The following is a 13744-nucleotide window of genomic DNA, read 5'->3' as shown; positions in this document are numbered from 1 at the left end:
CAGTGCCAGTAGGTGATGTCAGAGACCCCTCCTGATAGGTGCTTACCTGACTAGGTGGCCAATCCTCCTCTGAGGGCTATTTAGGGTCTCTCCTGTGGGTTTCTCTTCAGATAACAAATGCAAGAGCTCACCAGAGTTCCTCTGCATCTCCCTCTTCGACTTCTGCCAAGGATCGACCGCTGACTGCTCCAGGACGCCTGCATAACTGCAACAAAGTAGCAAGAAGACTACCAGTAACATTGTAACGCCTAATCCTGCCCGCTTTCTTGACTGTTTCCTGGTGGTGCATGTACTGGGGGCTGTCTGCCTTCACCCTGCACTGGAAGCCAAGAAGAAATCTCCTGTGGGTCGACGGAGTCTTCGCAATGCTAACGCAGGCACCAAACTTCTGCTTCACTGGTCCCCTGGGTCCCCTCTCATCTTGAAAAACGTGGTCCCTGGAACACAGGAGCTGGATCCAAGTGACCCCGACAGTCCAGTGGTCCATCTGTCCAAATTTGGTGGAGGTAAGTACTTGCCTCCCCACGCCAGGCGGTAATCCTGTGTACTGTGTGAACTGCAGCTGCTAGGGCTTCTGTGCACTTTTGCAAGGAGTCCTTCATGCACAGCATAGCCCAGTTCCCCAGCACTCTGTCCTGCACTGCTCAACTCACTGAGTTGACCACCGGCTTCGTGGGACCCTCCTTTGTAGTGTTGAGAAGACCGCCATGCTCAGTTTTCTTGAACCCCTGTTCAAGTGCTTCTGTGGGTGCTGCCTGCTTCTGCATTGGTCCTTCCTTGGCCTGGGCAGCACCCATTTCCTTCAACTGCGACCTTTGCAGCTAGCAAGGCTTGTTTGCGGACTTTCTGCGTGGAAACAACTCTGCATCCTCCAGCACGCCGTGGGACATCTTCTGTGCAAAGGAGAAGTTCCTGGCATCTCCCGTTGTTGCAGAATCTTTAGCTTCTTCCACCCGAAGGCAGCCATTTTACACCTTCATCCAGGGTTTAGTAGGCTCTTGCCCCCCTTGGACACTTTCGTGACTCTTGGACTTGGTCCCCTTCCTTTACAAGTCCTCAGGTCCAGGAATCCATCTTCAGTGCTTTGCAGTCAGTTGTGGTCTTTGCAGAATTTCTTATCATGACTTTAGTGTGTTTCTGGGGAAGTAGGCTAACTTTACTCCTACTTTTCAGGGTCTTGGGGTATCTTGGACACCCTTAGTGTTTTCTTACACTCCCAGCGACCCTCTACACACTACACTAAGCCAGGGGCCCTTAAGTGGTTCGCATTCCACTTTATTAGTATATGGTTTGTGTTTCCCCCAGGCCTATTGCATCCTATTGTATTCTACAGTGTTTGCACTACATTTTTAACTGTTTACTTACCTGATTTTGGTTTGTGTATATTTTGTGTATTTACTTACCTCCTAAGGGAGAATATCCTCGGAGATATTTTTGGCACATTGTCACTAAAATAAAGTACCTTGATGTTTAGTAACTCGGAGTATTGTGATTCTTATGATATAGTGCTATATGATATAAGTGGAATAGTAGGAGTTTTGCATGACTCCTAGTTGAGCCTAAGCTGCTCTGCTATAGCTACCTCTATCAGCCTAAGCTGCTAGAACACTACTAATCTACTAATAAGGGATAACTGTACCTGGCACAAGGTGTAAGTACCATCAGGTACCCGCTATAAGCCAGGCCAGCCTCCTCCAGAACCAGTGGGCAGGGAGCCCCCTCCAGAACCAGTGGGCAGGGAGCCCCCTCCAGAACCAGTGGGCAGGGAGCCCCCTCCAGAACTGGTGGGCTGGAAGCCCCCTCCAGAACCAGTAGGCAGCCAGCCCCCTCCTCAGCCTGTGGGCAGGAAGCCCCCTCCTCAGCCTGTGGGCAGGAAGCCCCCTCCAGAACCAGTGGGCTAAGAGCCCCCTCACAATGAGATGCAACCACCCTCCGAGGTCCCTACCCATTTCCAACATGATGCCCCTGAACAGTGTTCAGTGATGTTGTCAGGAGTCAAGTTGGGGCTTGGACTTTGCCCTGTGGGGATTAGTGGCTTTGGATTGGCCTTTGGGCCGGCATTTATTTATTTCTGCAGTTGTGCATGTTTTTGCATTATACATATTCATACAAAAGGAATACAGTAGTTCGAACTGTGTATGTGTCCTGCTTTTACTTACTCCGGGGTTCTGTTACTGTTTTATTCCTGTGCATGTGTTTTTGGGTTTGTGGTGTATGTTGTGCATGTGTGTGTCACTCTCCCCCAACCCTTGTGTACTAGGCGACTGTACTCACTGTCACCGCCTTTGTCGGCATTGGTGCTCCAGGACAGCCATGGCATGGTACAGCATCGGGAATACTTGCAGTTGAGGTTCCAAATCAAATCAAATCATTAACATTTATAAAGCGCGCTACTCACCCGTGCGGGTCTCAAGGCGCTAGGGGAAGGGGGAGTTACTGGTGCTCGAAAAGCCAGGTCTTGAGGAGTTTCCGGAATGCGGCGTGGTCCTGGGTGGTCCTGAGGCTGGTGGGGAGGGTGTTCCAGGTCTTGGCTGCCAGGAAGGAGAAGGACCTCCCACCCGCCGTGGAGCGGCGGATGAGAGGGACGGCAGCGAGCGCGAGGCCAGAGGAACGGAGGACACGGGTGGGGGCGTAGAAGCTGAGGCGACGGTTGAGGTATTCCGGTCCCTTGTTGTGGAGGGCTTTGTGTGCGTGGGTGAGAAGTCGGAAGGTGATCCTTTTGCTGACTGGGAGCCAATGCAGGTGTCTCAGGTGTGCGGAGATGTGGCTGTTGCGGGGTACGTCGAGGATGAGGCGGGCCGAGGCGTTTTGAATACGTTGCAGGCGTTTTTGGAGTTTAGCGGTGGTCCCAGCATAGAGGGTGTTGCCGTAGTCCAGGCGGCTTGTGACGAGGGCGTGGGTCACGGTTTTTCTAGTGTCGGCGGGGATCCAGCGGAAGATCTTGCGGAGCATGCGGAGGGTGAGGAAGCAGGCGGAGGACACGGCGTTGACTTGCTTGGTCATGGTGAGAAGAGGGTCCAAGACGAAGCCGAGGTTGCGGGCGTGGTCTGAGGGGGTCGGTGCGGTGCCAAGGGCCGTGGGCCACCAGGAGTCGTCCCAAGCGGACGGGGTGTTGCCGAGGATGAGGACTTCCGTTTTGTCAGAGTTCAGCTTTAGGCGGCTGAGCCTCATCCAATCTGCGACGTCCTTCATGCCCTCTCGTAGGTTGGTCTTGCCGCTGGCGGGGTCCTTGGTGAGGGAGAGTATAAGTTGGGTGTCGTCGGCGTAGGAGGTGATGATGTCGTGCTTGCGTACGATGTCGGCGAGGGGGCTCATGTAGACATTGAAGAGTGTCGGGCTGAGCGATGAGCCTTGAGGTACGCCGCAGATGATCTCGGTGGGGTCTGAGCGAAACGGTGGGAGGTAAACTCTTTGAGAGCGGTTTGAGAGGAAGGAGGCGATCCAGTCCAGGGCCTGGCCTTGGATCCCGGTGGAGCGGAGGCGGGTTATTAGGGTGCGGTGACACACGGTGTCGAAGGCAGCCGAGAGGTCGAGGAGGATGAGGGCGACTGTTTCACCGTTGTCCATCAGGGTTCTGATGTCGTCTGTGACTGAGATGAGGGCGGTTTCAGTGCTATGGTTGGTTTGGAATCCGGTTTGTGAAGGGTCGAGCAGGTTGTTGTCTTCCAGGGAGGTGGTAAGCTGTTTGTTGACGGTCTTCTCTATTACCTTGGCAGGGAAGGGGAGGAGCGAGATGGGGCGGAAGTTTTTCAGGTCGCTAGGGTCAGCCGTAGGTTTCTTTAGTAGGGCGTTGACTTCGGCGTGTTTCCAGCTTTCGGGGAAGGTAGCAGAAGAAAATGAAGAGTTGATGACGGCCTGGAGGTGCGGGCCGATGATGTCGTCGGCTTTATTGAAGATGAAGTGAGGGCAGGGGTCTGATGGGGCGCTGGAGTGGATAGAGTTCATGGTGGTTTTGGTTTCTTCAGTGTTGATGTGGGTCCAGGCGTTGAGGGTGATGGCCGGGGGTGTGGGTTCGGTGATGCTTGGTTGGGTCTGGTGTCCGAAGCTGTCGTGGAGGTCGCTGATCTTGCGATGGAAGAAGGTGGCGAGGGAGTTGCACAAGTCTTGTGAGGGCGTGACGGCGTTGGCGTTGGGGTTGGAGAACTCTTTGACGATGCTGAAAAGTTCTCTGCTGTTGTAGCTGTTTTCGTCCAGTCTGTCGGTGAAAAAGTTCCTTTTGGCTGCGCGGATCAGGTGGTGGTGTTCGCGGGTTGCGTTTTTGAGGGCGGTCATGTTGTCGGCGGTGTGGTCCTTGCGCCAGGCCTTCTCGAGGGCGAAACATGTTTTCTTCGATTCTTTAAGGGTGTCAGAGAACCAGAGAGGTTTTTTGGTGATGGCCTGTTGATGCGTGCGTCTGAGGGGAGCAAGGTTGTCTGCACAGTTGGAGATCCAGTTCGAGAGGCTGAGGGCTGCGTCGTTGGGGTCGGTGGTGAGGGTAGGTTGGTTGACGGCGAGTGCGGAGAGGAGTTGCTCTTCTGGGATTTTGTTCCACTGTCGACGAGGGATGGGTTGAGTGCGGAGGTGGCGGGTCGCGCGTCGGAATGTGAAATGGACACAGCTGTGGTCGGTCCAGTGTAGAGCAGAGGCGTGGCTGAAGGAGACGTGTTTGCTGGCGGAGAAGATAGGGTCAAGCGTGTGTCCGGCGATGTGGGTGGCGGTGTTCACCAGTTGCTTGAGGCCAAGGTTGGCGAGGTTGTCGAGCAGGGCGGTGGTGTTGGGGTCATTTTTTTTTTCCAGATGGAAGTTGAGGTCGTCTAGGAGGATGTAGTCCGGCGAGGCGAGGGCGTGCGGGGAGACGAAGTCAGCGATGGAGTCGCTGAAAGGGGCGCGCGTTCCGGGGGGACGGTAGACGAGGGATCCTCTGAGGGTGGTCCTGGGGTCGGTGCGAATCTGGAAATGCAGATGTTCAGCGGCGAGAGGGGTGTCTTCGGTGGAGGTGGTGACGCTGATGGAGTCTTTGAAGACGATGGCGATACCTCCTCCTACTTGGTTGGTGCGGTCTTTTCTGGAAAGCCTTTGGGGATGGCAGTGGCGATGTCTGGGGCCGAAGAGGCGTTCTTCCATGGCGGCCGCGGACTACTGTGTGTCCCTGGAGGTGAGTGGCTCCTTTTAAATGATGTGTTTCCGCCAGGCTTTTGGTGTCGGTGCTACCGCCCTGGAAATCATTGCAGTGTGCTATGTCATAATGTGGTGGGTGGATCCTTGTCTTCTGCCTGCCTTTAGGTGGCTGCCGCCGTGTTCGGTATTCGTACTACGCTGGCGGTTGGTGTGGTATGTTGGCTGTCTATAGGAGGGATCACCACCATGGTCATTACCGCCAGCCTGTTGGTGGTTGTTGGACCTGGCTTTTTGACAGGGTCATCCCCAAACTTTTTGCCTCCTTCCTCCTATTTTCTCTGACCTGTTGTTGTTGGCTTTTGACCTCTGGGCACTTTATCACTGCTAACCAGTGCTAAAGTGCATATGCTCTCTGTGTAAATTGTACTATTGATTGGTTTATCCATGATTGGCTATTTAATTTACTTGTAAGTCCCTAGTAGAGTGCACTATATGTGCCTAGGGCCTGTAGATTAAATGCTACTAGTGGGCCTGCAGCACTGGTTGTGCCACCCACTTCAGTAGCCCCTTAACCTTGTCTCAGGCCTGCCATTGCAAGATCTGTGTGTGCAGTTTCACTGCCACTTCGACTTGGCATTTAAAAGTACTTGCCAAGCCTAGAACTCCCCTTTTTCTACATATAAGTCACCCCTAATGTATGCCCTAGGTAACCCTTAGAGCAGGGTGCTGAGTAGGCAAAAGGCAGAACATGTACCTGTGTAGTTATATGTCCTGGTAGTGTAAAACTCCTAAATTAGTTTTTACACTAGTGTGAGGCCTGCTCCCTTCATAGGCTAACATAGTGGCTAACCTCATACATTGCTGAAGTGGCAGCTACTGATCTGAAAGGAGCAGGAAGGTCATATTTAGTATGGCCAGAATGGTAATACAAAATCCTGCTGACTGGTGAAGTCGGATTTAATATTACTATTCTAGAAATGCCACTTTTAGAAAGTGAGCATTTGTTTGCACTTAAATCTTTCTGTGCCCTTCAATCCACGTCTGGCTAGGTTTAGGTGACAGCTCCTTGTGCATTCACTCAGACACACCCCAAACACAGGGTACTCAGCCTCACTTGCATACATCTGCATTTTGAATGGGTCTTCCTGGGCTGGGAGGGTGGAGGGCCTGCCCTCACACAAAGGACTGCCACACCCCCTACTGGGACCCTGGCAGACAGGATTGAACTGAAAGGGGACCTGGTGCATTTCTTAGACACTCTTTGAAGTCACCCCCACTTCAAAGGCACAATTTAGTATAAGACAGGGCCTCTGCCCTACCTCATCAGACACTTGCTGGAGAAGAAACCTGAACCAGAAACTACATCCTGCCAAGAAGAACTGCCTGGCTGCTCAAAGGACTCACCTGTCTGCTTTCTCCAAAGGACTGCTGCCTTGCTGTTGGCCTGCTGCCTTGCTGAACTCTTGTCTGGCTGTAAAGGTGCTCTCCAAGGGCTTGGACACAGCTTGCCTCCTGTTCCCTAAAGTCTCAGGACCAAAAAGACTTCTCTTTTTTATTTGGACTCTTCGTGCGCCAAATATTTTGACGCACAGCTTGTTCCGCGGCGAGAAAAACGCTGCACACCGACGCTGAACGACTCAACGCCTTCGGGGCGACCGGAACTTCGACACACGGCCTTGCAAGGACAATGCCACCCGACTTCCAGAGGGGAAATCGATGCAACGCCTGCCGTGAGAGCGAAACTTTGACACACAGCCCCGTGGAACATCGCGCAGCCGGAAAACAAGCAGGAGAATTCATGCACAGACCCCGGGACATCTGGTAATCCCCGTGACCCACAGAAAGAGACTGTCCACACGCCGGAAAATGACGCACGACTTCCCAGGGTGAAAAATAATGACGCAAGTCTGTATGTGCTGGGGAGAAATCGACACACACACCTTTTTCCACGTATCTCTTCTTCTGCGGCCCTTTGCGAGATTTTCCACTCCAAACAAGGTACTTTGTGCTTGAAAGAGACTCTGTTTGCTTTTTAAAGACTTAAGACACTTTATATCACTTTTTTGTGATATCTTTACAATTTCATATTGCATCTTTGATCGTTTTGACCTGCAAATACCCAAATAAATATTACATATCTTTCTAAACACTGTGTGGTGTATTTTTGTGGTGCTATATTATAGTATAATATGATTTATTGCACAAATGCTTTACACATTGCCTTCTAAATTAAGCCGGACTGCTCGTGCCAAGCTACCAGAGGGTGGGCACAGGATAATTTGGATTGTGTGTGACTTACCCTGACTAGAGTGAGGGTTCTTGCTTGGACAGAGGGTAACCTGACTGCCAACCAAAAACCCAATTTCTAACATTGGTGATCAGCGGTGAGGATAGGACTTGTGTTTGTGCAGTGACATACAGTAGCTAAGTATTTCACTACCTACCCACAGTTGAAGGTCAACTTGATTTTTCATCTTTTTGCTTTTGGTTCTCTGGTGTCCTCCTGGATATACTATTGATATTTTGGACTTTGGTTTTTGTTTTTTGCCTGTGATACCCTATCAGATTGAGAATGGGTATCTACCGTGTGTCATTCTTTGTGCCTACTGACCACCTCACTAAGGCTGACCTAAGGAGGCTTTGCAGAAAATGGGGCCTTCCTGTATCAAGGAGACCTACTAAGATGGAACTGCTAGATACCTACATAACCTGGGGGGGGGAAGAAAGATGGGCAGAGAAAGAGGCAGCAAAAAAACAAATGACTAAGTACTCCTCAGATGAGGAGGAGGACTGCTCAGATGAGCTCAAGAGCGGTGGATGGAGGAGTTAGATTACTTTATTGAGAGGGCTGAGGCAGAGAGCGCCTTAGCCCTGGAAAAAGAAAGGATTGCAGCTCAAGAGCGGAGCTGTGAAGAGCTAAAACTGGAGGCCGGAAGGGCTGAGTCCAGTTCAGATGGTGGCAGCAAAAATATTGCATCCAGTACTGCTGAAGAAGGGCACAAGCCCAGAGATGTGGGGCCCAACTTGAAGAAGGGAGTTGACACACCCAAGGCGTTTAAAGGGTATGAGGTAGTTCCCGTTATGCACAGGGTCCCTGAGAAGGATTGGGGAACTGGCACAGGGAGTCATATTCCTACTGGGGGAGGGACACTTTACCTGCTCTAAAAGAGAGTGACAGAGAAAAGGGTTCCCCCCTGGTGGACGTCCTGGATATAGAGTGAAGAGACATCCCAGAAGAGTATGGGTTGAGTGTCAGGGACAGTCAGATACTGTCTCACCAGTCTCAGGAGGGTGATGTAGAGTGCTTTTTCCAAGGCTGAGTCACTGGATGGTTGGGTGAAGGGTACTGTGGTTAATACATGTGAAGGGCAGAGTGATGTAATTGCTGGAGAGCATATGTCTGGTCCTTATTTTCCAGAGCTACGCCAACACCAGGTGGAGTGTGAGTTCTCTGACCCCAGGGAGCTTACAATGGAGGCAGACTTCTGGGTGAATACCAGAGAGACTGAAGAGGCATTTGGGGGTGCTCCTGAAGGGAGTAGTCTAGGTGTTTCCCAACCAAGTGAGGTTGGAGAGGATTTTAGTGTCCCAGGTAGGTCCCAGGTCCTAGAGGGTTCCATAAGGGAACGCCAGGAGGGAAGCCTAGCTTGTACCGTAGGGCCACCTGTTGAGGTAAGCCCTGCAGTGTCAGAAGAACTTGGGGGGGTGACTGTAGCCAGCATTCAAACAGTTCTGGTGTCTGGCAGTACCACTCCTAGTGAGGGGGTGCAGAAGTCCAGACAGAGGGTTGAGAGGGGGTTGCGGACCCCAGTGGAGGACCTGGAGAGCAAGGGGTCAGCTCTGAGAGCAGAGCCCCCCAGGATTGACCCAGGTGAAACCGTTTCTGGTTTGGGGGAGATCCAGACTCTGCCGGATGGGCAGAGGTCAGGAGACCTGAGCCAACCAGACTCTTGTGTGGCCCTTGGGGACGGTGTGTCCCTTGTGGGGGGGTGAGTGTGCCCCCCAGGAAGTCCTGGCATGCCAGGCAATGGTTCAACCTCAGGATGGTGACTCTAGTTTGGATAACCGGGTTCAGAGGATAAACTCTGACCTGGTGGGGGGTAGGTGTGCCCCCCAGAAAGTCCTGGTGTGCCAGGCAATTGTTCAACCTCAGGGTGATGACTCTGGGTTGGATGACCAGGTTCAGGGGTTAAACTCTGACCTGGTGGGGGGGTAGGCGTGCCCCCCAAGAAGTCCTGGTGTGCCAGGCAATTGTTCAACCTCAGGGTGGTGACTCTGGGTTGGATGGCCAGGTTCAGAGGTTAAACTCTGACCTGGTGGGAGGTAGGCGTGCCCCCCAGAAAGTCCTGGTTTGCCAGGCAGTGATCCAGTCTGAGGGTACAGACCCTGGGCTGGAAGGCCAGGTTCAGGGTGTCCCCCCGGACCTGGAGGGGGTGGACTACTGATAACAGTGCCCCTACCATGTTGTCTTCTAAGGAGGCCACTCCTAGTTGGAGGGTGCTGGACCCCAGAAGGGAGGGCAGAGGGAGGGAAGCCTCACCCCGGTCCCTAGTCCACCCTGAAGGTCCAGTCCCCAGGCTGGAGGGCCAGTTGCAGGTTAACAGCCCTCCACTGGTGGAGGAATGGTGCAGGGCGGCTTCTATAAGCACCCTGACCATGTTGGACTCTGGGGGTACCGCTCCAGGAGGGAGTGTACGGAGCCCCAGAGGGGAGGACCAGGTTCAGGCTGTCATTCCTGACCTGGTGGAAGGGAGAGTGGTTAAAGGTGGCCCAGCACCTGGGTCTACTGCCCCCCACTCTCCACAGCCCCAGTGGTGGGAGAGCCTTGAGAGGCCTGGGGCCTGGCTCTCATCCCTGACAGCTGTCAGTAACCACTGTGGCTTGCTGTCCAGGTGGACAGAGTTATCCCTGGGGAGGGGACAAGAGTCACACCCCGGGGGTAGAGTGGGCAACACCACTGTGTTGGTCCTGGTGGTACTATCCTGCTCCTGGGATACATCTGTGAGCAAAGTAAGGTTAGGTGCTGCACAGATGGGATCCACAGGTAAGGAGAAAGGTTCCCCATGGGTTGGCTTAGTGGGCCCTGAGAGTATGGCCAGAGGGATCCAATTGGAGTCAGGAAAGTGAAGAACTGGAGCATGCCCCTGCTGTTGTGGGCCTGGGTCCTTGTTCTGTCGCCTCAAACAGGGAAGTACATCAGGATAGTGATTGTTGTCCCCTGGCTTTAGGCTGGTAGGGGGGTCATGTTGGACCTGGCTTTTTGACAGGGTCATCCCCAAACTTTTTGCCTCCTTCCTCCTATTTTTTCTGACCTGTTGTTGTTGGCTTTTGAGCTCTGGGCACTTTATCACTGCTAACCAGTGCTAAAGTGCATATGCTCTCTGTGTAAATTGTACTATTGATTGGTTTATCCATGATTGGCTATTTAATTTACTTGTAAGTCCCTAGTAGAGTGCACTATATGTGCCTAGGGCCTGTAGATTAAATGCTACTAGTGGGCCTTCAGCACTGGTTGTGCCACCCACTTCAGTAGCCCCTTAACCTTGTCTCAGGCCTGCCATTGCAAGACCTGTGTGTGCAGTTTCACTGCCACTTCGACTTGGCATTTAAAAGTACTTGCCAAGCCTAGAACTCCCCTTTTTCTACATATAAGTCACCCCTAATGTGTGCCCTAGGTAACCCCTAGAGCAGGGTGCTGTGTGGGCAAAAGGCAGGACATGTACCTGTGTAGTTATATGTCCTGGTAGTGTAAAACTCCTAAATTCGTTTTTACACTACTGTAAGGCCTGCTCCCTTCATAGGCTAACATTGGGGCTGCCTCATAGATTGTTGAAGTGGCAGCTGCTGATCTGAAAGGAGCAGGAAGGTCATATTTAGTATGGCCAGAATGGTAATACAAAATCCTGCTGACTGGTGAAGTCGGATTTAATATTACTATTCTAGAAATGCCACTGTTAAAAAGTGAGCATTTCTTTGCACTTAAATCTTTCTGTGCCCTTCAATCCACGTCTGGCTAGGTTTAGTTCACAGCTCCTTGTGCATTCACTCAGACACACCCCAAACACAGGGAACTCAGCCTTACGTGAATACATCTGCATTTTGAATGGGTCTTCCTGGGCTGGGAGGGTGGAGGGCCTGCCCTCACACAAAGGACTGCCAAACCCCCTACTGGGACCCTGGCAGACAGGATTGAACTGAAAGGGGACCTGGTGCATTTCTTAGACACTCTTTGAAGTCACCCCCACTTCAAAGGCACAATTTAGTATAAAACAGGGCTTCTGCCCTACCTCATCAGACACTTGCTGGAGAAGAAACTACATCCTGCCAAGAAGAACTGCCTGGCTGCTCAAAGGACTCACCTGTCTGCTTTCTCCAAAGGACTGCTGCCTTGCTGTTGGCCTGCTGCCTTGCTGAACTCTTGTCTGGCTGTAAAAGTGCTCTCCAAGGCCTTGGATAGAGCTTGCCTCCTGTTCCCTGAAGTCTCAGGACCAAAAAGACTTCTCTTTTTTATTTGGACTCTTTGTGCGGCGAAAGTTTCGACGCACAGCTTGTTCCGCGGCGAGAAAAACGCCGCACACTGACGCTGATCGACGCGACTCCTTCGGGGCGACCGGAACTTCGACACACGGCCTCGCAATGACAACGCCGCCCGACTTCCAGAGGGGAAATCAACGCGACGCCTGCCATGAGAGCGAAAGTTCGACGCACAGCCCTGCGGATCAACACGCAGCCGGAAAACAAGCAGGAGAATCCACGCACAGACCCCGGGACATCTGGTAATCCCCGAGACCCACAGAAAGAGACTGTCTGCGAGCCGGAAAACGACGCACGACTTTTCCGCGTGAAGAATAATGACGCAAATCTGTGTGTGCTGGGGAGAAATCGATGCACACACTATTTTTCCACGTATCACTTCTTCTGCGGCCCTTTGCGGAGATTTTCCACTCCAAACCAGGTAGTTTGTCCTTGAAAGAGACTTTGTTTGCTTTTTAAAGACTTAAGACACTTTATATCACTTTTCAGTGATATCTTTACAATTTCATATTGCATCTTTGATCGTTTTGACCTGCAAATACCCAGATAAAAATTATATATTTTTCTAAACACTGTGGCCCTCATTCCAAGTCTGGCGGGCGGCGGAGGCCGCCCGCCAGACTTCCCCCCTCCGAAATACCGCTCCGCGGTCGAAAGACCGCGGAGGGTATTCTAAGTTTTCCCCTGGGCTGGCGGGCGGCCGCCAAAAGGCCGCCCGCCAGCCCAGGGGAAAACGACCTTCCCACGATGACGCCGGCTCGTAATCGAGCCGGCGGAGTGGGAAGGTGCGACGGGTGCAGTTGCACCCGTCGCGTATTTCACTGTCTGCCAAGCAGACAGTGAAATACTTTTAGGGGCCCTCTTACGGGGGACCCTGCAGTGCCCATGCCAGTGGCATGGGCACTGCAGGGGCCCCCAGGGGCCCCACGACAATCCCTACCGCCATCCTGTTCCTGGCGGGCGAGCCGCCAGGAACAGGATGGCGGTAGGGATTGTCAGAATCCCCTCGGCGGCGCAGCGAGCTGCGCCGCCTTGGAGGATTCTAAGGGGCAGTGGAAAACCGGCGGGAGACCGCCGGTTTTCCCTTTCTGACCGCGGCCAAAGCGCTGCGGTCAGAATGCCCCGCGGGGCACCGCCAGGCTGTCGGCGGTGCTCCCGCCTACAGCGGCCCTGGCGGTGTTACACCGCCAGGGTCGTAATGAGGGGCTGTGTGTTGTATTTTTGTGGTGGTATATTATGGTATTGTATGATTTATTGCACAAATGCTTTACACATTGCCTTCTAAGTTAAGCCTGACTGCTCATGCCAAGCTACTAGAGGGTGGGCACAGGCTGATTTTGGATTGTTTGTGACTTACCCTGACTAGCGTGAGGGTTCTTGCTTGGACAGAGGGTAACCTGACTGCCAACCAAAAACCCCATTTCTAACAGTGGTGATACCGCCACATTAACCTGGCGGTCAGAAGACCACCAGGGTCATAATAACCACCAATGTCCCCTTCTCAATTGTAGCATCTCACAACAAGCACCACTAAACTTAGCAGACAATTGCAATATAGTGTCTTCTACACTTTTTAATACTATCTCGGTCCCTTGGCCACGTCAGACCCGATAACAACTTCAACTTCTCTGCATCAATCGCCACACTCACACAAAAAATTAAGCCTTACGAACCCACATCACACAATCTCCACAAACACCGCAAGCTAGACATAAGCAATTACAACACGCAACCCTGTTAATACTCACTTCTTCGCTGTTAAACATCTCTCTTGAACTGCTGGATTTCTGTTGATCCTCCTATTCGAACCATGGACTTTGGGTTTGGACTGGGTTTGGGCAAATCTAGAATGGGGCACCTTAACTCCCTGCTCCAGTAACTAACCATCAGACAATGCTACTATCTGAAGGCATGCATATGGAAGTGGGTGATGTCTTCTTCTGAATCTTGGGACTGACTGAGAGGCAAAGCAGTTAGTTACAGATTTACAATTTCAAGTTTGTGGAGCCCAGTTGGACACACAATAAGGACCAAGAAGTCAATATTGAAGATTATTGAGTTTATAACAAACTATTAATAACTCCAATACATACGTACATCAAAATGTAAAGAG

The sequence above is a fragment of the Pleurodeles waltl genome, chromosome 6, assembly GCF_031143425.1.
Source record: "Pleurodeles waltl isolate 20211129_DDA chromosome 6, aPleWal1.hap1.20221129, whole genome shotgun sequence".
NCBI lineage: Eukaryota > Metazoa > Chordata > Amphibia > Caudata > Salamandridae > Pleurodeles > Pleurodeles waltl.
This window is presented reverse-complemented; position numbering follows the sequence as displayed.